Below are 21742 nucleotides of genomic sequence, written 5' to 3'. Positions count from 1 at the left end.
GTACTACTTTATTGTGACATTACCTGACTAGATAAAACCATTTTCTGTCTGAGAAAGAAGAGAAGCTGGCAGCGTCTACATAAATCGTATTACTCGTTTCATGCCAAGACAGGGGTTCCCAAAGGGAGACGCTTGGGGACACTTCCCTCCTCAGCAGAAAACAAACAGAAATGCAGCCTGTTTCTGAGGGATGGGGGTGATCAGTTCTGTAATGTTGCTGTTATTGCAATAGATGTTCATGGTCCAATTATTACAGTTTGGCTTAATAGCAGCAACTGCAGGCTCTGCCCTGTGCTCTGATGACTGAAACTGTCTATAGCTGCCTGAGCCAGTTAGGGCCAGGGAAACACAGGTGATGATGTGGGGTTGGGCACTGAGAACAGCTCCCAAAACCCCGCAGCACAAACCAAGAAAGCCTCGCTGGGTCTCTAGACCTCGCCAACGTGCTCAGCCAGACACCAGGAACAAGCTCGGCTGGGTCAGGCTCTGCTGCGCCCCAGTATGAGCAGTGCAGAGCTGTGAGGTCACAGTCCATCCATCACACACTGTTATTTTGTGATATCAAATACTTTTGCTCAGTGCTATCAATCCCAGAAAGCCAGAGAGGAACTCTTTATTGGTGGAGAAGAGATAGGACAAGGGCTAACTGTTTAAAGTAAAAGTGAAGATTTAGATTGGACTTGGATTTGGACTTAGAAGAAATTCTTTCCTATGGCAGTGGTGAGGCACTGGCGCAAGCTGCACGGAGAAGCTGTGGATGATCAAGGCCAGGGAACATGGGCTCTGGGCAGCCCAGCATAATGGAAAGTGTCCCTGCCTTTGGCAGGGCAGTTGGAACTAGATGATCTCTAAGGTCCTTACCATCCCAAACCACCTCATTAATCTATGAACAGACAGCCCAATAGCTATCAGAAAGTAAATCATGTATGAAAGAATACACCCTCCTTTTCCTGAAACATATGATGTCACCACTGGGCTCCAGTTCCATAGAAATAAAGGTTATTTTAGAAGAATATAACACATAGCTCATGCAAAACTTACTACTTTGTATGGCCTAGTTAGATATTACTGTCCAGTATAGTGTGGTGGCTGCCAGATCAGTTTGCGTAAGCAATAGCTTTTGGTTACACTATTGTTTTGTGATCTGTTCACCCACTGAAACCTAATGTGCTTTATAAAAGGCAGGTAAAATTCTTATCCTTGTTTTCCAGATGGCAGACAGCAATCTTTATCTTTAGAGATAACTGAATGGTAGATCTGGACAGGATTTCTGGAGGAAAAGAAAATCAAAAACGTATTCATTAAAGCTCTTTTGCAGAAGCATGTGCTTTGGTGAAACTGCTGGCACTAAGTTCTCCCTTACAAAACCATGACAGTCTGGAACAGAATTTAAAGTAAGAACTTCACTGGTAGTTGACAAGCAAGTATGGGCTGCCTTCTATTACTGTGCAGGGCCTCCTCAGTTCAGGCACTGCATGGACATGGTGTAGGACCTCCTGTTGTCCTTGAGAACATCCTAAGCTCTTAGCTTCTGGTGTGTTGCACACCTTTTTCCCCACAAAGAACCTACAGCTTTCCACCTCCCAGCACACACACCAGATAGTGTATTTTTCTTAAGGCTTTGGTACTGCATTAGTGGAGCTGAAAAGAGAAAGCCTTTCCAACACATCTGGATACTGGAAAAGGCTGTCTCATCACTGCAGAGTCACCTGCCTGCTGCTTGTCCAGTAGGGACACCACAGAATCAATTGAATCAGCTGGGCTGGAAAAGGCCTTCAAGATCATCATATCCAGCTAGCAGCCTGACCTACTGAGTCCCATCACTAATCCACCTCCCTCACTGTCACATCCATACATCCTAAGTACCCCCAGGGATGAGGACTCCACCACACCCCTAGGCAGCCCATTCCAATGCCTGACCACCTTTCTGTGAAGAAATGTTTCCTAATATTCAGCCTATTTTCCCTAGTGCTACTTGAGGCCATTTTGTTGCATACTATTACATTTCAGCATAGGAAAGAGACCAACACCCGCCTTTCCACAATTTCATTTCAAGTAGTTATAGACAGCAACAAGGACTCCCTTCAGCCTCCCCTTCTCCAGACTAAACAGCTGCTATTTCCTTTTCCACTCCTCATAACTCTCCTTTTCTGGACCCTTCAGCAGCACTGTTGCTCTCAGACCAGCCAGCCAGATGGTCCTTCAGAGCAGAGCCCTGGGGCAGCCCAGGCTGCAGTGCCACCAGGTGCTGAGGTGGTAGCTGAAGATGTGGTGCTGCCCAGAGCTGTCTTTTGTTATCTTGCCCATGCCCAGTGCTTGGAGTCCCCTCTGTGTAGCAGGGACTGATGAGTGGGCCGTGTTTTCAGACTCTGTTTTGCAAGAAAGGCCTGCAGTCTGTCCTTTCCTGGGAGGCTGTGTGGGGCTTTCCTCATGCTTTCACCAGGCATGTACTTGGAATCACACTGGGGACGAATGCAAAGCAGTTTAACATTGTAAAATAGAGTGGGCTGAAGAGCTAGAACTCAGAATAATTAATTTGTACTTGACAGGGAAAACACTTTGTTCTGTCCTATCAGTAGCTGCTGGGAAGGAACTTCTGGCAGAGCCCTAGAAAACAATAACTGTCTATACACAGTACTTCTGGTGCCACACTGCCCTTCTGAGCCTCTAGAAAGAAGCTTTTACTCTTCTCCTTTGAAGGAGCCTTTGATCTGCAATGAACTACCACAACACTAACAGTAGTGTTCTGCATTTCTTAGTGCCTGCTTCCCAACACAAACCTCCTGTATGGAGACTGATGGAAACAACCTGCTGTGCCTGAGCAGTGGGTAGGTTAGTCTGCCTTCCCACAGGTGGGGGAAGCAGAGATCTGAAGGACTAGGAGATGTTCTTATAGACACACAGGAGGCCTCCCGTGCACCAGAGACCAAGCATAGGAGCACTGGCTCCTTCAGCATGCAGACTGCGCTTGGCACCATGCAAGGAGAGCACTGCCAGCCTCCCGATGGATGCCCTGTTCCTGCCTTGCCTGCATGGCCACATCCCCACCTAGAGGCTCAGTTCTGTAGGAGGAAATTAAAACGTAAACATATATACATATATATATATATGCAACCTTTTGTGGTGGGTTTTGATTCTGTCTTTTTAAATGCAGCTCTTCTTTTTTCTTTCCTTTTCTTTTTTCTTTTCTTTGCGGGGGGAGGTCCCACTTTGTTCTCCAGCTCCATCCAAAATACCCAGGACACTGTAGTCGGCTGATTAGTGTCTTCTGGGGTCTTTTCTCCTTTGATAAAATGCTGCTGGCTGTTCTGTACCTGCTACTTTATGTCCTTCCTCCCCCCCCTCATATATATCTATCTATATCATATGGAAAGGATCAAACAGTTTTGATTTTTCCCAATGATACTGAGAAATGCAATATTTATCACAGGTTACTCGCAGAGAAGAAGAAAGGGGAATCTATGAGTGTTCCCTTCAGCTGTGTTTCTGTCAAGGCACAGTATACATCCCAGTCCACCTCTATTTGGCTCAGTGTGTTAGTTCTGCTCACTACAAGCCCTAATGCTGCAAGACTGATCAAGTTGGTTGCCCACTGGCCATGCGAAGGAGGAAAAACAACCAATGCTGGTTGTTAGTTATCCCCACTAAAGTACTAAACAAATCTCCCAGCAGCTAAACTCTCTTCCCTTTTTATTACTCGCTGTACCTTGTAAATCAAATATTTATTAACTGAAAACAGCTTTGCTCGCTGACTGATCTTGCAAACACGGGACAAATCCGCCGCAGCTGGCTACTAGCCAATTGCTTATTCAGGCTGCTAAAGGAAATCAGCCTGCTGGAAAGACAAACTATGTGATGATTCCCCCCTCCCTCCCCCCCATCCCCTCCCTGTTCTGCTCAGGAACAAACTGCTGGCATCACTGCTTTGCCTGCCATCTTTACCTTTCATGAAAGCGAGCGTGTCTGAATGAGGTCACTACTACTCTTTTGAAGAGGACCTTTTTTCCATCGCACCGGTGTCAAAACAAAGCTTTAGTGGTTTGAAATTGCACAAGCAGACACAGATGTTGTTTCAATTAGCATATCAGGTCCATCACCCAGTGAAATGAAAAGATCTTTTAAGTATCTGTTTCCATGATTGCCGTCTGATCATCTCTTACCATCTCCTGTCTTCTGCCTGTGTGTTAATACATGGGGGTCCTCAAAAGTCTGGCTGCAGCAAGCTAAAAGCCCTTGGATGATGAAGGATAACAGCGTACAAAGATTTTTGCATTGCTTCAGGCATCACATTTTGTCACTCTAATGAAGGTAATTTGCTGGCCGTTGCCTAAGAACTATCCCCGGGACCCCAAAGTGACAGTGCAGTTGCATGCAGTCACTGAGAAGGAAGCAACAGAACATAGACTGCAGGCATCTAAGCGACTTTAAAAGGAGCCACTCATGGGTGCTGTTTTCCCTCTCAGCAACACCAGAGCTGATGTCTGCAAGTGTGGTTGTTGCAGTGAGCTCACACAGCTGGTCAAACAGGCAGGTTTTAGTGCCCCTTCTTGCAGTTGGAGATCCGCACCTCATGCCCTGAAGTTTTGCTCAGCAACTGTGCACACTTAACTCTCCTGTCGTCTTTGGTTGCATTGATTTCTCTGGTTATTACCAAAAGGACTTCAGATCTTATTAATGCTTCGTGTAACTGCTTTCATTCGCTCTCTCTAGCAGTAAGTGAAAGAAGTACACAGAGATTTAAAGCAACACTTTCACCCAGCCTGAGGCTGCAGCTGGCTCCTGGGCATATATGACTTGTTTTCTGCAAGCACACATGGGTTGCTCACTTCCCCTCAGTCTGGGCGCTACCACTTCTGTTGCACTCCAAGCATCTTAGCCCACTCTGAATGCAAATATCTGTGCAGTAAGTAGCAGTATCCCAAGTACTGTGGGTCACAGTCATCTCCACGCCCTTCAGCTGAGGCTGCACTTAGAGCAGGAGGGGATCATTGCTGGAAGGGGATGGGGTCATTGGTACTTGTTAGTGAAGTCAGGGGTGGCTCTCTGAGGATGGATGGGTTCTTGTCAGACTAGCCACATGTTTTTCCAAAGGCTAAAAAACATAATAACGTCTGGGTCTTCTGACCTATCCCCTTGTGAGATATTGCTATTATTTTCACTTTTTCATTTTTATACCTTTAGATATTTTAAGATGGATATCCTCTGTCTTTAATCACTTTGCCAAGCTGGAAATATTTATATACAAAAAAAAAAAATCTACATTTTATATTTGTGACAAGACAAATGAGCATTACTGAGCAAGCAGCAACTGCCAGAACTCACAAATCTCTGCGTTTGTTTTACATCCAGCGAACAGGGACAGTATATTTTATAGTGCGCATTAACAAGATGGTCATCTGAGACTACTCATTTAGATAGCAAATAGCCAACGAGTTATTGTTGCTTTGTAAAAATGCTTTTTGATTGTGCATGAACTATTGCCTCAAAAGTTCCCTGCACACATAGCAAAAGTAGAGTAGGGAAATGCATGCAATCCATGAAGAGATACTCACTGCCTGTGTCTGTTAAAGCCAAAAGAGGAGTGATCCCATTTAAGGACACCTTAAGACTTATATAATATATTTAGATAATATTGTTCCGAGCTTTAGTAATTAATGACTGTAAAACTATTTGATGGGATACTATATCTGGTTACACCACAGGCTTGTCTATCCACACAAGATGGTTTGACTAATGAAGACGCAGGTATTGCCACAAAATGGTGCTTCATCAATTTAAAAATAAAATAAAAATAAAAAAGACTTGTGTTGTATATTGTGATAAATTTCTTATGCCTGGGATCAGGCTTTGTGTACCAGTAAGCCGGGTATCACCTGCAGGTTCCATTCACCTCTCACAGGAATTCTTATTTACTTGCAGTATGCTCCACCTAGGAAGCGAGGGGACACACTCCAGATGAGTATCAGAGCCAGGCTGGGGAAACAAAGCCTTAGATATTCATTCTGCCTGCTAATGGTGTCCAGCGCTGCTAGTTAGCCTAACATAGATAGGTATGAATGGATTAGCTGCTCTAGAGCAGATGTATTATTGGCAAGTGATCATTTGCAACCTACTGTGCTCTTCCACCCAGAATTTTTCCAACTGAATTTCCCCACACACCATCATCTTAGCACCACCTAGTGTCAAGCACAGAGACTCGTGTATCCTTAACTGGGGAATACAGTCAGCTCGGGGGGAAAGTCAAATATGGTTGGTTTTGATGGTGGTGATTGGTTGGGTTTTTGGTTGTTTTTTGTTTTGTTTTGTTTTGTTTTTTGTTTGAATATTAATGGTGGGATTTGTTGTTGTTGTTGTTGTGTTCCGTTATGTTTGTTGGGTTTTTTATTGTTTGTTTGTTTGTTTCTGGTTACCATAGACTCCTATAGCAGCTTCCCAAAAATCCTCAGCTGCAACAGCCAGACAGTTGCTTTTATTTCCAAATCCTTCCACCTTCTTAGCAGGGTAGTCTTCTCTCGAATGTCTGAAATCTCTATGCATAGAAAAGGGTAATAAGTTGGTACCACATTTTCTCAGTGGGGACATTGAAATCCTCACTTTTGTGGAAGTTTATCTTGGCTGAATGAATGAGTGCACAAAGGTACTGAGAAGAGACTTCATGAAACATGCAGGCTCTTAAATGGAGGTGGCAAGACAACACAACAGTTAAAATGCTGCTGCTCAGGAGTGCTGGCTTATTTCCAAGTGGATAGAGCAATGGAGGGCAGTGTGTGCCTCAGAGAACTGCAAAACAAGACTACAGTCACCTGGTAGCATGAGATGGCATGTGAATATACAGAAATGATTGCAGAGTATCTTGTGAAGTCAGAAGCACAGCAAGAACTCTAGCCTTCCTGAAGCTGATCTCTGCACCGTGCGTGCCATGCTAGCTTATTGCCAAATGCCAAGTTTATTAACATGACAGAGCCAGGAATGCTCATTTGTTGCTCTTCTGTTGTACTGACTCTAAAGGGTTAAGTCTTGCAGTTTGAAAAGTAGAACTCCGTGTTAGCAGATTAGTTATTATATGTAGAAATGACTAAAATCTGACAGTCACATGTCTCTTGGGAAGGACAGCTCATGAGAATCAGATAACAATGAGGAAAAAATATGCCTTGGGGAAAACTTTCCAAAATTTTTAGTACTTGTCTACACTGTGTTTTTTTCCCTGTGTCTACCATTAGCTCCAGACAAGAGGAATACTTTTGCTAGGTGCATCTCCTTATGGCCCTCCACGCGACAGCAGACCACTTATCATCTCAGCTATGGACAGCCCCTAGGTGCTCGCATAGAGGTACATTAAAGCCATGAGCATCTTCAGTATGTGCCCCGTCATCACTCTGAGGGCTACCTCTTCTTCTAGAGGCCTCTCCAGCAGTGTTCACATTCACATCTAAAGGAAAACCCTACTGGCACCCAAAGCCCTTCAATCTGCATCACCCTTCCCTGAGCTCACCTTACCCCACAGTCCCTGTTCTGCAGAGCAGGGGCCACATGTCATGAAAGAAACCAGCCCAGCTCACTAAATGTTTGGAGGCCACACCAACTGCTGCTGACTGCTGATTTAAAATGGAGGAATGATGCACCTATCAGAAGAAGCATAATTACCTTCTGAAAGTAGCCTTCTTTGATAAGGATACATTTTGGAGAGGAAGAGAAGTAGCTACATGAAGGAGTCACCCTGTGCCCTTGCAAAGAGATGGGATTTCAGATGTGTGGATCCCAAAACCCCAGCAGCTGCAGAGTGTGCCCACGCTGGCTGACACAAACGAATTCCACCTGAAGTTTGTCACTGCACAAGTGAGATTGCTAAGGTTTCGGGTGGGATTTTTCGTAGCAGATGTTTTGTCTTCACTTCCCATTTGTTTTAATTATTCCTGATGTTTTGCCTATCAAATTGCAGCCTTCTTCAAAGGGAAAAGAATAAGCAGTTGTCATAACAACAAAGCTCTTCATTACCACAGGAACCTTTGACAGCTTCATTTTAAAACATTAAAAATAAATAAATAAATAAATAAAAGTAAAATCCAACCAATTATTTTTATCAGTCTGATTCATGTTCTCCTTAAACAGATTACAGTGTGTTCTCCAGCAGCTACACTGTGAAGGGGGTATGGCATGAATATTTATTGTAGTGCAAACTTCAAGAAAAGAAGAAGTGATTTTGTTGACCTTATGAGCTTTCTGTGGCAACAGCAACCCTTGAGTATTTATTAGACTGTATGACGTGAAATTTTAAAGCCTTTTTTTTTTTTTTTTTTTTCTTTTTTTTCACCCACATGAAGCAAAATGGTCACTGTGTGTAATAAATATACTGAGAGAGCCATTCATACATTCTGGTCAACTACATCTTCCCTTTTATAAGCCAAAAGAGGATGTTACAGACCTGGAGATAGAGAAGGAGTGATTTGTTTGCTAAGGGGACAGCGCCCTTTGCAATGCTTAGAACTAAACCCTGGCTGGAATCGTCAGCTCTCTGAAGCTGAGAAAGAGGAATAAAAACAATGTCCTCCTGATCTGCCATCCTGCAAAAGGGAAAGCTGCAAGGAGGTACTGCTTGCTGCTTCCCAGAGCTGCAAGAGTGAGGTGTAGGCTGTGAGCCAGATGAGAGCACTGGCCTGGGGAGAGAGGTTGTGCCAAAGGGGGACCAGCAGCAGACATATCCCTGTATTTCCTTCGAGCAGGAGAGGCAGATAGCTCTCACTACCTCCTTTTTCACTCGTGGACTCCTATTTGAAAGACACTTTTCTCAATTTCACATTCTAATTTTTAGTATGAAATAAAGGCTAAATGCCTTTCATCTGTTCCAGGCATTTATAGTATCCTTAGCAAAAGGATTTTTCTGTTGCAAAGTGAAGGATAATACTGGAATTGTTAAACTTGTATCCCTTAAAATAAGTTACATTTGTCCTCAGTTTGAACAGAGATGTTTCTTGCTGGGCGTAATCAACAACTTAATTCTTTCTCTAAGCCAAGGAAAGAATGAATATCTGCAGAGACCTATCATTCTCTCTTCCATCCATAAAAGAATATAAAAAGCAGCTGTGGCATTTATCTTACAAAGATGATAGCTGCAAATTGCCTTGTCTCACAGGCACTCCTCCTGCAGATGTCCATAATTCCTCTGTCATGACAATGACCAAGAAAAAGCAAGGGAAATCCCAAACAGATGAAGCCAGACTCCTTTCTCTCAAGGACAGATTACTTAACCTCAGCAATGTGTTGGGACCACAGTATCCAACAGTTTTTTGGCCTGAGACACTCCTACTTAATTTTTAATGAGGACTGGCTGCACAGAGAAGAACTCATTTTATTCCTGGGAGAAGGTGATGGGGGGTACTCTGTATATTAGTTTCCTCATAGCCTACTTCATCTTCCCACAAGTTGGGTTTGACGGCTTCACTCTGATGGGAAATGTGGCTGAGACTCTCCTGTTACATGAGACGGTGTAGGGAGTTATTATTTAATTATGACAACTACACATATACAAGACATTGCATTAGGAAACACACATACACCATCTGCTAGATTCCATGATTTAGCTGTAGGCGTAGAAGAGCAGAGTCTTATGAGCATTAACTCTATTCTAGGAGACTATAAATGCAGGTCTCCTTGCACAGTAGCGCCGAGGGAGGCATTCAGGAAGAGAACATTCCTCGATGATATAGTCATTACTGTTTCAGAAAGATGCTAATTTTTACAATAAATAAACTTAATCCTTTTATGCAGATCGCTTTAGAAAATAAACAGGCCATTTTTATGAGCTACTTAGAACTGGGGATGGGATGGGATTTGCAGTACGATCCTGCATATGCTATAAATTGTAAGCAATTCTTAATTCCTGGGGAACTACTGCAGATCATTAGTTGTTGTTTTTTAAATAACGTATAGATGCAACGTTTCTGTGTGTTTCAAAGCATTTAAAAAGCAAAAACATTGCCTGGCGGCACTAAATTGCTGATTACAAAAAGAAAGATTATCATAACCTACGTACTCCACTTGTGTTTTTAACACACAGTCTTTCTTTGATTGCTGCTCAAGAACTAGTATGGAAAACTGAGCATGTGGGATGGCCTGGCCACTGGCCTTGGAAGCATCATCACCCCTGGGTTCCAGGCTGCCTCCTCTCCTGGTCACCTCTGTAAATTCAGCTAGGGCTAGCAAACAGCTAACTGGTTCTGGTGCCTTTAACCACTGTCCCCACTTGTTCAAAGAAAGCAATAATATGATTTTGGGCTCAGGAGAACATTACTGTCCTGCATTAAGGAGGCTATGAACAGTAATGTATCATGAATGCACGATTCTGATGTGAACAGTTGATTAATGTTTGTTGGAGAAATAGTGTGCCTGCTATCCTGAGAATAACAGAGATGTCTTTTTGATGAAGTATGGAGGAAATAAACAATATTAGTGTCCATAGAAAGTCATTTAACGTCTATGAGGAAATCTTGAGAGGATACTGATTTTGCCTTCTGGCTTGCCATGAGATGAGTGCATTTACACAACAGACTCTGTTTTCACGGTGTTTATGATACAGTTTCCTGGCTAGGTGGTTTTGCATGTTTGGTGAGAGTCCATGAAGAAGCTGAATTGCTCCATCCCCGGACATTCTGGTTTCCAGGGGAGAAGTAGCCTACATTGCAGAAAGCATCCTCAGTTTAGCAGCTGATGTAAAATACTTGCAATTCCTGCAGCACACAAGTATTAGTAGGACAGTGTTTCTTTCCTTGCTACACACTGAGACAAGCAGTTGTGCCTCAGAAGTACAGGAAAGGCAAGACATGGAGTGTGGCTTTATTTGGGGAGCCTCAGAAGTGCTGTTGTTCTAGCATGCATCCTACTCCTCCAGCTAACAACCTCACTGCAGGGGACATGGTCTCACAACAGGCAGCAGCCATGGCTTGCACACCCAGTTTCAGATACATAGATAGCTAATACAAACACAAGCACCAACCCAGGAGCTGTGTTCACAACCTAAGCCATGCAACCTGGCCTCGAGTAAACTAGCACTGAGCTGACACACCTTTGCTGCCTGCTGACCATAGGGACATTCTTCCTGCATGCTACATGAATAGTGCTCCCTGCACACCCTTGTGCAGGGGGTGCAAGGATCTCTTAAAACCCTGCAGCTGTCCAAAATGCTTATTTACTTTAAAACATCATCTTTTAAACATATCAGGTGCTAGCCCAAAGAACAAGCAGATGAAAACAACAATAGTTTTGTTCTGGAGAGAATTTTTATATTGTTTTATTTCTAACACATAATTTATATTGTAAATATAACATGGGTGAGAAACAGAAAAAGTGTTTTCATCACAAAGGGGACTGTAATTCCCAATTAAACAATGTCTAATAAATGTTGGTATTGTTCAGCAACTGAGGAGGCCACCGCTAACATCACACCGCATGCAGGCTCCCAACACTCCTGTTTGTTTCTAAAGCGATCAGGTCACACCACTCAGTTCCCCTCAATTTATTTAAATCTGTTACTTTATTTCAAGTGCTAATTATCTCTCACAACAAACAGAGCCTTGTCAGCTGCAATTACTGGCATTACAATAGATTATCAACAGAAAAGTGTGTCTTGAAGCAAAATGTGTTGCCTTGGTTACCAACCCAAAATGCTCCTGGATTGCATCTGTAGCCACAGTTTCCCAATTATACCTGAAATATTTCATGAGCAAGGCTCCTCTTTTCCTCATATATTAGCGCAGCATATCATGAGCCAAATGGATTTCGGGTTTAAATTAATGGAAAGTGCAGTGCAAAGCTGGCGGTGGGTTCTTAAAGGCAAAAGAGAGGGTTTACGCTTCACATGAACAGAGGGATGCATTTTGCTCTTGGAGTTGGCATATAAAGGAATAATTCCTCTGTCTTCAGCAGTGATATGCCTGACTTGCAAATGGGAATAGGCTCTTGTCCAGCAAACCAAAGCAGGTGTGTTTAATAAGGATGTTCTCCTTTCCACCAAGCACTTTGACGCGTGTGAAGAGCTGGCATGAGGTAGGGAGCCTTGGACTGGTTGTAAATGCAGTTTTCAGGATAGCTGCGAGAGCGGGATTTGATTTGATTTGGCAGAAGGATAAATGTCAGCTGTGAAGGAAGCGCAAGCTCCAAGTTCAGGCGAGAAGTTGGTTGGTTGGGTATGTTTCTCCTCCTGTGTCACAAAACCAAAAGCTAAATGCCTCTGACTGCCTAAGAAATATCTGCTTGTCTTTCATTCCATGTATGGTTGCTTAAAATAGGAGGGAATCAGAGCCAGTGAAGATACAATGCTTGAAACTTAGTGACCTTGTCAGCTGAATGAGGGGGTGCTGAACAGGGGGATGCATCACTCTCTAAAGGACAAGACAGAAGACTGGGATATCTCAGTAGGACTTGCATGGAATATAGCCAGTTGTAACACAACCTGCAGTCCTATTTGAACCCTACCTTTTGACTCAAGCTTTTATGAGCAATTTTCTCCTTGCAGGTTTTCCAAATATCTCCAAATCCATCGTTGTGCACACAGAGAAGCAATCTTAATCTTGAAATAGCTGACCAGCTATCTAGCTAAGCTTGATCATGCGTAAGCCTAAGATCTCCAAGCAATATATTTGTACATTTGCTTCTCCCTGAGGAGTCTGAAATTTTTGCCTTTCCCAGGCTTCTTGTGAGAGTTGAACCACCATGTAGAAGAAAATCAGCACTGATTAGTACAGAGAGAAGGAGGGAGGCCATAGCCAGGTTTGTGGTCAGGGCATTTGGCTTGAAAGAGGGAGTCCTGAGTTCCAGTCACAGCTCTTTCTGTATTTTATCTGTGTAAAATCCATGTAATGTAAAATACATCAAGTTATAGGAGCGTGCACTGAGACCCAAGACTCTCCCTCTCAGAGGAAAGTTCTAAATAATAATCAGAAGTGCCACAGTCCCTGTTGCTCATACAGTCTCCATCTCCTCCTCTCTCTGGCCCAATTAGTACTGAAGTTCTTTGGCTTTTGAGAAGAGGATAGGAGTGAAGGCTGCCCACATTCACACAGGGCCATGCTAGGGCACAGCTGTGCGAGCACTCCCATATGTAGCCTGGTGGTTAAGGTCAGGCATGTGGATCTTAGCCCCTGAAGCTGAGAAAAGGCTCATAACTGTATGTGCTGGATCCTAAATGTTGTAGCATCACCAAACTCACAGTGCTGGGTTTTGCAGTGTGAAATTGCACTCCTCTGAGGGTTTGATACAAAGCTGATCAGACATAGCTACAGAAACTTGACAGTTACTGAGCTGGAGAGAGGAAGTCCTACAAGGGCTACAAAAGCAGAGTGAAGGACTGGGAACTGAGCACAGACCTGCACAGCCAATGCCCAGCTTGGGTACATCATCATCAGAACATCATTGCTGGTAGCATAATAAGATGCTCTCCTGGCACATATTTCTTCAGGTTAGGCAGGAAATGAAGGGTACTTCCATACAGCTCCTTCAGAGGTAAGCTTGGGCTTAATGGAGGTTTGGATGAAAAGTAGGTTTTAAGGTGAAGCAGGTAGTGCTGAGCAGAAGAGCTTGAGAGAAATGGCAACACAGAGAGGTCTGGGCACACAGAGAAGTATAACTTCACGGTTAGCTCGTCATGCTCCTGCTAAAATCAGATTCTGTTCCCTTTCTCCTAATCTGGTCTTTCTTGCTGTCTTTGATAACACTCCCACTGATACTGTACATAGACAGTTGGGAACTAATATAAGTAAATTTCTATCAGTCCTTAATATTTGATATGCATGGTAGTGCTCAGCAGCTGGGAGGAGACCGGCTGCCCTCCGCGTGGATCGCAGGACTACTCATGGATGAAGCGGGCTGAAGCAGGTTTATGCCATTGTTTAGATGTGGTGTTTGAGTGGCCTGTAATGCATTTTGTCTGCGTGGAGCCAGCACTGGAATACCTCTAAAAGGCTCCCCTACTGGAGGACAACAGGTTTTGACAACCGCCAGTGCTGGAAGGAAGAGCAAATGTGTGATTTAGACCACTGTTACGGAGGGTTGGTTTTTTTCCCACAAAGACAGTTGTCACACTGCAAAAATGTGAAGCTCCATAGAACAGGATAGTGAATGTAAAATAAATGACGCCTCTATTATTTAATGATACATCTGTGGCTTTTTACCAATTCAGCATTGCCAAATCATGGAGAAGAGCAAAAACTACATGAACAACTTAGCATGTATGTAACAAACAGCCATTCCAGCTGAGGCTCTGTTACCACAATTTTTTATTAAGAAATAAAACTGTATTAAGAAAATTGCATTGTGTTCTGCTAACTTAGAGGTGAGTGGCTCTGAAACTGCTTTATGTTTGTTTGTTTGTTTGTTTCCATATAACCAAATTTTGAAGTTTTAACAAGAAATTGGGGGCAGTTTCCTCAGGCAAACTGAAGAAATCATTTCTGATGATGTATTTAGGAGCGGTGCTGTGGTCTTCTTCTAATCATACATTCAGCACCAAGAATGAAGTGTGCAAATCAATCTGTTGTGTACCTTTAAAATAAATGGATAAATAAGCCCAAATTCATTGGAAAAAAAAAAAAAAAAAAAAAGATTCCAGAACAGTTTTTGTTTTCTGTGGACAATGGAAGCTTAAAGTAAAACAAGTGAACCAACAGAAAAGTAAAAATATCTCTACCCTACTTAAAATCTTTTCAGTCATAGACTAAAACTAACAACACAACTCTGTGCAAGCACAGAACAAAGGGAGCTACCCTGTCCCAAAGACCTTCCAATAAGAAAAATGCAATTAAAAATACAGCCAGGTCCCCTGATTTTCTTGTTGTATGACTCTCCCTCTGAACATGCCTTAATTTTGATCTTTATTTGCAATATTTTCTCCTGAATTCCTTGCAAGCCCCAAACTCCTCATGCCAGCTAGAGGATCAGGAGGGGCTCTTGTTCTGTTTCATATCAAATGTGTTTCTCAGATGGGGAGCTCCTCCAGAATAGCAATAAATAATGATAGTGTGACTACTTGAAAGCCACATGGAGGGAGGGAGAGAAGGAGGGAAGGGATGCTATTCACTTCAGCAGTACAAATAAAGCAAGAGCTTTCTTTCTACAGGCATGTGTGGGAAGGGCAACAACACAGCAATTACGTGGTGGGTGGGAAAGAGGATTTTGTCACTTTGGCAGCACTGACAGACAGAAATAAACTGCTTCTAGGGGGATAGTAGGGTAAGAACTTGCACATCAAGAACAGAAGCAGAATTAAAATGGTCCCTTAAGGGGAATCTATTGAGGGTATTTTTTGTTGTTGTTGTTGTTTTTTTTAAGTGCCTGAGGCCCCTACTATTTCATTGTGTGCATGCCAAGAATCAGGAGTGGGGAGAAAAAGCAAACAAGTTGCATCCAAACTAATAAGAAACAGTTTAACTGCAAGAATAAAACTGCAGCCCCTGTGTGGCTGTTCCAGATGTGGGGGAATGGTACACTCAGTGTGTAGGGCCTAGAAGGGAGAGTGTCATGGTCAAGGAAACACCATGGAAAAGCTCTCTCCTCTTCTCTGTTTTTAATGAAGGAAAACAAATTGAGAACTTTCAAACTGTTGAACTGTTGAAGTATGGCATTTGAATTACCTCTACCTGTGACAGACCTTCTTCAGCAGATGCGGTTGTATTATTCTCACTTTCTCTTGATATCCCTCTAATTCAATATTACCCATGAGGGCAGAAGGCAAAATTTGTTCCAGGTCAGCTGGAAGAGAGGACCACAGCACAGCTGTTCTGTAGCTACAGATGCAGAGTGCTGTTGGTCCTCTGTGGGAAGCAGTCATATTAATATGGGTTACAGGAAAAACTAATTGCTCATAGGCACATTCTGCTCATGGAGATGGTTTTGCCTGTTTTTCATTTATTTATGTTCAAAAAGAAAACAACGAGCAATGTTTACCACCACAGGTTGACACAAATAGTTGCAATACAATCATTCTGAATTGTCAATAGCAGATTGACGAAGAAGAAACGTAAGAAACATAATATAGAGTAAGTGTGGGAATACGCTTAGGCACAAGCTCATACCGCTAGTCTCTATCTTATGCCCATCTCAGAGGGAATCCCCTGACACAATGAATCCAGCAACTTCCCTCTCCTTTTCCCTTCCAGAAGTGATGGAGGGGACATCTGCCTTCTCTTCCAATGTCAGTTGTTGTGAGGGGCTGGGAAGTGGAATCTTCCTTCGTATAGTAAATGTGTACTGCTATTCCATGGACACTAGGTTTCAGCCAAGACACCCACAGTCAAATCCTAGTGGTTCACCATTTAGTGGAGCCAAGACTACACAACTCATGACACTCTTTTGGTCCAAAAATGCTTTTAAGAGCAAGCTGTGCTCCATGGAGTGCACTGCAGCTAAAAGAGAATCAGCCTGCCTTCAGCAAGACAGCCTGGAGATTTTTTAGATGGCAGATGATTGGTGATGTCACCTAAAATTGACAGCTCTTCAGACAAAAGGAAGAAGTTTGACTTAATGAGTGCTATGGGTGGGTGTATAAGCAAAGACTTTTCTAAGAATTATCATTACCTGAGAAAGGCAATTTTGAGCTGAATTGACATTCCAGTAATTAAGGGCCAACGTAGAAAATCTTGGTCATTATAACTATTTAAATTTCCAAATTGCTTAGTTTAGAATTGCTTATGGTTGAACTGCTCCTGACAGCTCCGTCTCTTTCTATTCTCAGCCAGCTTGATTGGCAAAATGATGAAGTCTGCACCACATATCATGGCTGCATGCTGGTACCAAAAATTACTACCTGGAGCAGAACAACAAGTATCAACAATGGTCAGATCAAATCACAATGAATCACAATTTATATTCAATTCTTGATAGCCTGTATGCACGTAAAAAGATCCACTGGGTGCTAGAGTCTTGAAAACAATAGTGGAAGGTGTTGTAATATTGTATTTAAATTTACTTCATTGTGGCGTTTTATATCTGACTACTTGAAATCCCCTTGCATGCTGGGCTAACGGAACACTTTTCTGGCTAATGCTTTTCCTCTGTGTTACCACGTTTGAGTGGAATGAGTTTCAGATGGCTAGAGCTATCTTGTGGCAATACAAACTTTTTGTTAGTGAGATAAGCAGAAGAAACATCTGGAGGAGGTTGCATTATGTATTGAAGCAACTTCCCTGATTTTGAAAGTTATTTTAGTTCCCTTGTCAAACCGAAGTCAAGAAGACTGGGAGAGAGACACCATATTTTTACTTTAACAATTTAGAAGACTCGGTGCATTCTTGGACAAGAATGAAGGCGATGGATCTCTTTTAGCTTTAGCTTGTTGGCCTCCTTTTTTCCCCCTTGTAAAAATATATTAACTTACCATGTACTTTGTTCTACTGTCTTAGAGGCAGGTTTTTTTTTTAGTCCCTCTTCCTCTGTACTGTCACTTTTGATTCACAGTTGCTAAGCATTGCAAAAGCTCACCAGAGGGACATCTCATAGTGTGATTTGCAAACTTTGAAATAACACCCACCAGCAGAAGCACCATATGCTACGAAGTTGCACAATAAACTGACAGCAGTATTTCATTTATAATTTGAATTTCCAAAAATGTCAGCATTTTTCACATCAACAAATGCTCTCAGCTTGCAGCGCACGACTCTACCCTCTGAGTGGACATTAAATTATGTAAATTCCACTTAAATTTCTCCAGACTTTATTAATGACTGCCACATGAAAATCAATTTGTTTTTACTGTGATGACCCAAGGTATTAAGACAAAATGCATCTATGAATGTTGCGAATATGCAGCTATGGCACTGGGTTAACATATCACATAAGTGTTGGTGCAGTTTATGGCATGTGGACTTTGTGGTTCTCTGTAACACTGATAATCCAGTGCACGCTTTTTGATAATAAAATAAAGTACCAAGGAATATTTTTTTAATCAATCCTAGGCAAACTTCACATAAAACACAAGCTGTTCCCTTTGTGGTTAATTTTCATCCAGCTGCATTTAAATACAAAAGAGCTATCAAAGAAAACTACTTGGCAACACTTCCTAATTAGGGGACGTTAATTACAGCTAAATACTATACAATTTCTATGTTATAAGAGTTCATCTAAATCAATGTTATTATGGTACTAAAGGAATTAATAATGATTTCATACTTAGAGGCTGTTGCCAAACTACCCATTAGTTCAGAGTTTAAAATGACTTTACAATGAAATCTCTAAATCTGCGTTACATAAAACACTGGAATATTCACAATCACACATGGCACTTCTATTATGTATTAATAACTGTGCCTGATGGCATCCCTTTTTCATGCTAGAGTGTTGATGGGAAGGGTGAGAGAAAGAGAGGAGAAGGCCCCGAGAGACAAGGCATATATCCTTACAAACTGTGAAAGTGAGATTTCTCTCTGAGAATGGAGGTCGGTCGACTGGCAGATTTGACGCCAACTTTAGGGAGGACACCGACAGATCCATTACAGATACACAGATAACTTTGTGCATTAGCAGTTCAAATTCCACTGCTGGAATATCTCTGTTCAGGATGTGTAGGCTGGGCAGTGGGAATGCAGTGCCCAAATCCACTAATGTGTGTGGCTCCCAGGCCCCCATTTCTGACACACCCCTCCTTCCATTTAGGATGGAGAACTCATGATTGAGCTGACACAAGCAAAAATGTCCTTCAGGGGACACAAGTCTTGTTTCAAATACAACACAGTGATTCTATCACTCTTTTTGCATCTTTCATTTCTTGCAGCATCTACCTTGTTGAAATTATGATTTAGCATTTCTAAATCAATGCAAATTAAAAAAAAGGAGGACCATAAGGCTACTATGCAGATGGAGAATTTCTCTCGGGTTAGTTCTTATTAAATAGGGATCCACAGGTGCCCACTGCTGTCAGAGCAGCCACTGCTCAGCAGCCTTGTCAGTAAAACTAGAAGAGAAATCAAGAGCAGATGAGATGCACAGAGCAAACTAACACCTGGTCTGTATAGGGCCGAGGAAGCTCCTGAGCTACAAGCCCGCAGGGGCTCAGCACAGACTTCACAAGGAGGAATCTTGAATTGCTTAAAATCTTCTTTGTGCTTTCTCAATTTACAACAGCTCGAGTCTATGCACTTTCCCTTAGCACAATTTGTACAGCTTGCAGTGCTCTCCCTGTGCTGCAAGAGCTTGTTGGTCTTATCCCCATACAGAGTTACTGCCACCCTGGAAAGCACTCGGCCGCACACTTCATTTCCAGTGCCACGGGGAATGTCCCCCTTACTATCTAGCTCTTTTTTATTTCATCCTACCCCTTTTATTCGACATGATGGAGAAGATATGATGTGCACAGACACCCACATTCTGGCTGTCTGCTTTACAACTTTGTTGGTTTATTTCTGGGAAAACACAGAGAAAGGTTAGTGCTGTTGCAGGGAAAAACTGCTCAATTCAATTCGCATAGTTTAAGGTAAATCAGGATCAAAGCAGTTTATTGATTTATTAATGTAATTAACAGGCAATTGGTGATCTATACATCCAACAGCACTGAGCAGCCCGTTCCATGCCCACTGCCCTGTGGTGCAGAACCTGTCCCTGACCCCCAGCTGCCCCCTCCCCTGGCACAGCTCTATGCCGTTCCCTTGGGCCCTGTCACTGTCAACAGAGCAGAGCTCAGCGCTACCCCTCCCTTCCCTCACAGGGAGTCAGCAGCTCCTCCTTCACAGTTCTGACACTATCCCCCTTCCTCTCACATCAAACACTGTGATGTGCCCCCTGAGGGTGAGGTGGCACCCCAGGCAGTCACCCTCCCCCTCTGCACTGTAAACCACACCATCAATCCACTTGTGACATCCAGTGAGGAGGAGGCAGCACCAACCATGAGGGAGGTGAGCATGAAGTGCGACATCTCCCTTTATATGTTACCCATTTTTATAAGTGTCTTCATAAGACCCTGGATACTCCTTAATCTACTTAATGGTCATCTTCTTCTTCAGGCTTATAAAGGTTTAGGCAAATAGTTTGGGGTACCTCACTTACACACAGCATTTACACTCACAGTCTTCTCCATTGGTTGTTGTTACCCCAGCTGCTTTGCCAAGAGGAGGCTGTGTGAATCCTTGCAGAAGGGTGAAAGAACCTTGCAGGAGTTTAAAGACCAGCAAAGGAAAAGCAAAGACATGCAGGGTATCACAAGGCAGCCCCTGAGCTGCTAGCTTTGAAGAACCGACCTCCAACCAAGTTCTTAAAGTTGTTTTCCTACACAGCCCCAGGATGGAGAAGGATCAGTATAGAGATGCAAAATTAACCCTTTCTGAGAAGTCAGATATGGAAACATTGCTCTGGAGGACATGTTTTAGATTGATACAGGTATTCACAGTCACCTAATGATATACAACACTAAGAGAAGTATAAGACCTTACCTTAAATAAACACCCATGTAGAATGTATTTTTCAAAGCTTTGTTACAGTTGTGGACACAAGCAGCAGCAACGATATAGGCTTCTTGATCTGAAAGTTATGTGTTGCTGGGGAGAGAACTGCAGATGTCTAACCAGCCAGTCCTGCTGTTTACATGAGCGTAGCAGGCTGCTGTGGGAAGTCCTGAAGCCATCCCAGAATAGACAAAAGCACAAGCCAGATGCCTGAAGGCAGGCCCAAAGGAAAAACCAGGAAGGCAGCAATGCGTCACATAGGTTTGTGTCTGTGGCCCCCGTAACAGTGGTCTGAGGGAGAATTGGATATCCAAGCTTTCACTTTCAGTTTAGATATCAGGGGAAAGTTCTTTACTGACAGCGTGGTTGGGCACTGACACAGGCTTCCCAGGTAAGTGGTCATGGCACCGAGCTTGTGTTCAAGAAGTGCCTGGACAACCCTCTCAATAATATGGTCTGATTTTTGGATGGTCCTGCAGGGACTGTCCATAAACTTGAGCATAGGAAGTTCTGCTCCAATATACAAAGGAATTTTTTTACAGTAAGGGTGATGGAGCACTGGAACAGGTTGCCCAGGGAGGTTGTGGAATCTCCTTCTCTGGAGATACTCAAGACCTGCCTGGAAACCTACCTCTGTAGTCTGCTGCAGGGGGGCTGCTTTGCAGTGGAGTTGGACTCGATGATCTCTAGAGGTCCCATCCGGACCCTACAGTTCTGTGACTCTGTGAACCAGGGCCCTCTGGGTCCCTTCCAACTTTGTGTATTCTGTGATTTTATAGAATCACAGAATTGTAGAATCACAAGGTTGGAAAGGACCTACAAGATCATCTAGTCACTCATTTTCACTGCTGCCATTCTTTACATGGGCATCTGAGTACAGTGCTTGCAAACTAAAATATTTTGCCTTTCAATTCTAGGTGAATTGACTTTCTGTTTAAGAAAACATATCCATATTAATATTAACATGATATTTTAGTAAAACTTCTAGTAACATCTACATTGGAAGTACACTAAGTTCTGCATCATTTATGCATGGAGTGGAAGTTTGACTTACAACAGACTGCTATTTTGGTAGGAATACCTTCTGCTAAAGGACCAGTCTTCAGGTTATTTTTCAAGTGTTAGTCCAAATCTATGTTATAAAATGTTTATATGTGCACTTCAGAGCATAGTTATAGTATAGCCGTAAAAGACGAGAAAAAAAAACACACCCCACAACTGGTGTCTTTTCACACACTTAAAGTGTCAGAAGCAATTTGCTGTTCTGTCACCCTCGGGCTGTGCAAAGCTAACCCTCACAAGCAGTTGAATGGTGCTAAGTGCAC

The sequence above is a fragment of the Coturnix japonica genome, chromosome 1 (assembly GCF_001577835.2).
Source record: "Coturnix japonica isolate 7356 chromosome 1, Coturnix japonica 2.1, whole genome shotgun sequence".
Taxonomy (NCBI): Eukaryota; Metazoa; Chordata; class Aves; order Galliformes; family Phasianidae; genus Coturnix; species Coturnix japonica.
Note: the sequence above shows the minus strand (reverse complement) of the source record.